The 5,028-nt window shown below is 40.4% G+C and overlaps 1 pseudogene; it reads left to right on the forward strand.

The window, feature by feature from the left end:
• The first annotated feature begins 2,622 nt into the window (after positions 1–2,622).
• On the forward strand, positions 2,623–3,558 carry LOC106823276 (olfactory receptor 4D9-like; annotated as a pseudogene).
• The last annotated feature ends 1,470 nt before the right edge of the window (positions 3,559–5,028 follow it).

Raw genomic sequence — 5,028 nt, forward strand, 5'->3', positions numbered from 1 at the left:
TTCTGTCAACTTGACAGGCGACATGGCGCCCAGATTAAACATTATTTCTGGGTGTGTCTCTGAGAGTGTTTCCAGATGAGATTAGCAGTTGAATAGATGGACTCCGTAAAGCAGACTAATTGCCTTCTCAATTAAGGTACACATCATCCAATTCACTGAGGGTCTGAGTAGAACAAAAGGTGGAGGAAGGAGAAATGTGCCCCATTTTCCCTGCCTCACAGCGTGAGCTGGGACATCTCATCTCATTGTCTCCTTCCCTCGGACTGCGATTTACACATTGCCTTCCCTACTTCTCAGGTCATCAAACTAGCACTGAATTATACCATCAGCCTTCCGGGGTCTCCAACTTGCAGATAGCAGATCTTGGGACTTCTCAGCTTCCATAATCACGTGAGCCAACTCTTCATTATAATTTTACCTTGTATATCTATATATGTCCTATTGATTCTGTTGCTCTGCTGAACCCTCATACGGTCACAGAAATATCTAGAAGAAGGAAGCAAAGAAGGAAAGAGAAACAGGGGAGGAAAAGAAAGGAGGAAAGGAGAGCACAAGTGACAACGTAATCTATGAGGCTTGTTGCAGTGGTTTCCTCAGCAGAAGATTTGAAAACCATTGACTTATCAGTCCAATATCCAAAAGGAAGATTCTAGAGTGGACTGCTGTCATTCATTAAAATCTGTTTCCACACTCTAGATTAACTGAACAGTGCTTTAGGGGTGATTTCTCCACCTTCTAGCCATGGTAAGTATAGTGTAGGGAATTCTTACATCTGAGATGCTAGAGACCTGAAATTTCCCACAATCGTTATTCTGAACATGTGTTCGTATCACTCTGTGCCATTGACATAAACACCAAAGACGAGGAGACTGAGATGAATCCGAACTGATGACCATGGAATCCGAAAGGAGGCTCTTATCTTATTCTTCCAGGTCAGCAAAAATGAGAGTGCTGCTTGGGGAAACATGGTCTTTTAAGGATTTTTTTCTGAGGTTTAAAGAACAAAGTAAAGAAAACATAGAGAAACAAAAATCAGAATCTGAGAAGGCACTACATGTGGACAGAAGGGCAACCTGCCTAACACAAGAATTCGGGAGGACCTAAAGTCTGTGGGTGAGAAAAAGATAAAAAGGTAACTCAAGTTGTAGCTGGTAAAGGCTGTAACTATATAACTATAAAAGTAACCATTATGAAGTGGGTCGTCAATTAAACCTCACTTGGATGAAAGTCATTCTTTAGACATGAGATTAAAATGTTATAATCACCATGTTCATTATTTTTAACTTTCTGCTGAAGGATAATATACAAACATACAGAAAAATGCACATTAGTGTACAGCTCAATGAATTTTCACACAAGCAATAAATTTTTGTAACAAGCACCTAGATTAAGAAACAGAACATTCTCAGTAGTTCAAAATCCTCCCTCATATTTCCTTTAGTTTGGTATACTTTTTGTTCTTTATGTGAACAAAATAAGTGGGTGCACACTCTGTTGTGCCTGGCTTAGACTCTACATTGTGCTTATGAGACATTTGTGTTGTTTCATGTACCATACATTGATCATTCCCATGGCTCTATGGTATTGTATGAATTTAACAATTTATTTATCTTTTCTACTGTTGATGGGCATTTGCGTCATTTCCAGTTTGAGGCAATTACAAACAGTGCTTCTATGAATATTCTAGGATACATCTTGGTGGAGATGACATATGCACATATGTACATACTTCCTAGGAGTGAAATAGATTATTCTGAGGACGGAGATGTATCCTCAGAAAAATCAATACGTACAACTGAATGAACTATATATATGTATCCATTCTAAGATAGGTGATTAGATAGATATACATAGATATAGGTATAGATATGGATATGGATATAGATAATGGCGTTAGCAGATATAATCAGACAGCAAAGTGATTCTCCCGATTTGCACACCCACCAGCAGGCTATGAGAGGTTCCAGTTGTTCCACGTCTTCACCATCACAAGATATTTTTCATCTTTTTCAGTTTAGCCATTTTGGTATGTAGGTAGTAGTTCCTTGCTGTAATTTCAATTTACATTTCCCTGATAATTCATGAAGTTGAATTGGAATTTGAATATCCTCCTTGGTAAAGTTTTGGTTAGTGTCTTTGCTGTTTTCTCTTTCAACATCTATCGTTCTTTACTGATTTGTAAAATTCTTTACATATTTTGGACCTGAAGCTTTTCTTAGTATACGTATTGTAAATATCCTCCCATTTGCAGGTTGTCTGTTAATTCGCATAATGGTGTCTTTTGTGAAGAAACATTCTTCATATCAAATTCATGCTTATTTTTTAATAACTGTCATATTTTGTATTAAAAGTACAATTGAATAGGTTCACGGATCTGTCACCTGTGTTTCAGTGGCCACAGTGATAGAACCTACCTGTTTGGATGACTGAGTCAAAAACCTGGGTCCTCTTCCACTGGTGGCACAGAATTGCAGGCACGGCCACATACATAAAAGATGAACTTCCTCCCCAGGAAAGCATCAGATGCAAGTGACAGAAAGACAACAGTAGATTTCATAAAACTTTCTTTAACTGCACTTTTATTTCTTCCAGAGATATACTTCAAAAAGGATCTGGGACCCAATGGAGCAGGGAAATTATACCACAGTGAAAGAATTTATTTTCCTGGGAATTACCCAGTCTTGAGAGCTGAGCTGGGTCTCATTTGTCTTCTTGTTTTTCGTGTACATGACAACTCTGATGGGAAACCTCCTCATCATGGTTACAGTTACCTGCGAAGCTCACCTTCACACTCCCATGTACTTCCTGCTCCGCAATCTATCTGTTCTTGACATCTGCTTTTCCTCCATCACAGCGCCTAAGGTCCTAGCTGATCTTCTGTCAGAGAGAAAAACCATCTCCTTCAGTGGCTGTGTCACTCAAATGTTCTTCTTCCACCTTCTGGGAGGTGCAGATGTTTTTTCTCTCTCTGTGATGGCATTTGATCGCTACATAGCCATCTCAAAACCCCTCCATTATATGACCATCATGAATAGGGGACGATGCGCTAGCCCGGTTGTGGCCTCCTGGGTGGGGGGCTTTGTCCACTCCATTGTGCAAATTTCCCTCTTGCTGCCCCTCCCCTTCTGTGGACCCAATGTTCTTGCCACTTTCTACTGTGATGTCCCCCAGGTGCTCAAACTCGCCTGCACTGACACCTTCACTCTGGAGCTCCTGATGATCTCTAATAATGGATTGGTCAGTTGGTTTATATTCTTCTTTCTCCTCATATCCTACACAGTCATCCTGAGGATGCTGAGATCTCATACCGGAGAGGGCAGGAGGAAAGCCATCTCCACCTGCACCTCACACATCACTGTGGTGACCCTGCACTTTGTGCCCTGCATCTATGTCTATGCCCGGCCCTTCACTGCCCTCCCCACAGATACTGCCATTTCTGTCACCTTCACTGTCATCTCTCCGTTGCTCAATCCTATGATCTACACCCTGAGAAATCAGGAAATGAAGTCAGCCATGAGGAAACTAAAGAAACGACTATGGCATTCAGAAAAGATTTAAATTCTATGAGGATGTGCTAACACTGAAATTTAAAGATAGATATTAAATTTCACTTCCTCAAAATGTCCAGAGATCACCTTAAAGCCAAGAAGAAAGGGGCATCTATGGATACCATGGGGTCCTAAAAGAGGCTGGTCCTATAGTACGTACTGGGGACCCATGGGTGATACCACTTTAAGGTGAGACCCATTATGTCTTCCACTACTCGCTTTCAATTATTCATTCCACATATATTTACAGAGTACATATTATGTGCTTGGCAGAGGTGGGATTCAGACTGCTGCAGAAAGATTAAAGATAGTCACTGTCCTACAGGCACACTCCAAGATGCTATAAGAGGATATGGACAAAGTGCAGTGGAAATATTGTAGGCACTTTACTTGAGAGCTTCAAAGGACATTCGACAGTGAGGAGACCTTTTCAAGGGGAAAAAGATAGAAAGGGACAGTCTAGGCAAAGAAGTCAGTATTTGTGGAGGGAAAGACTGATGTAAGAGTGTGCCACGTTCATGCAACAGTGAGCTCGTTTTAGCCACGAAGTAGTACACTCCTGGAGTCAATACCAGTACTTGACGTTTGGAAGGAAAAACTCCATCTGTGGTCTCCTGAGCAATGCAAATCTGTAATTTCTACTAGGGACAGAGGATCCCCAAATCACTCCAAGGTCATGGTTTCCTCCTGGCAGAAGGAGGTAATGCTGTAATTGGGAGTATTCAGGAAAAATTAACACTGATGAGTAGAGGCTTTGGACAGCTCACCTGGATTCATGAAAGGCTTAAGCAAACGCAGATGCTAAGCACTCCCATGGGAAGCAACTGAATCCCCATTAGAGAGCAGGATTATCCCAATCACAGACTGGATAGGCCCAAATGTCTCATTGTTTCTGTTTTTTTGTTTCTTGGGAGTTTTTTTTCCAGGTTTGTTGAGATATAATTGACATGTAACATCATGTAAGTTTAAGGTGTAAATCATGTTGATATGATAAACTTATATATTACTATATTATTACCCCCATAGCATTAGCTACCACCTTCATCACATCACATCACATGATTAACATTTCTCTTTTGTGGTCCTCATTGTTTCTTCACACAGAGACCTCACAACTTCCTTACACTTCCCATTCAATCCATTAGAAGGTAAAGACAGGATAATAGAAAGCATGAGGCTTTAATCAGTGAATCTGAGAATTTGCTAGTCTCTATGAAATGAATGGAATGAGAATGGTCCTAGGAGAAGATTAATCTAAAAATCCATTTGGTATTTTGCTGGGATCTATTGACTTTACTGTACAATATCTCCCATTATGATAAAGCTCAAGCCATAAAAGCTGTCACTCAGGTATTAATCAGACACCTAAACACCATGACAGAAAAGTTCAAAACAGAAGTAGTTAACCACAGTAAAAGTTTATTTAATTCTCATGTCACAGGCCAATGCTGGTCTACAGTAAGAGTTGTGTCACACATTC

The sequence above is a fragment of the Equus asinus genome, chromosome 17, assembly GCF_041296235.1.
Source record: "Equus asinus isolate D_3611 breed Donkey chromosome 17, EquAss-T2T_v2, whole genome shotgun sequence".
Classification (NCBI taxonomy): domain Eukaryota; kingdom Metazoa; phylum Chordata; class Mammalia; order Perissodactyla; family Equidae; genus Equus; species Equus asinus.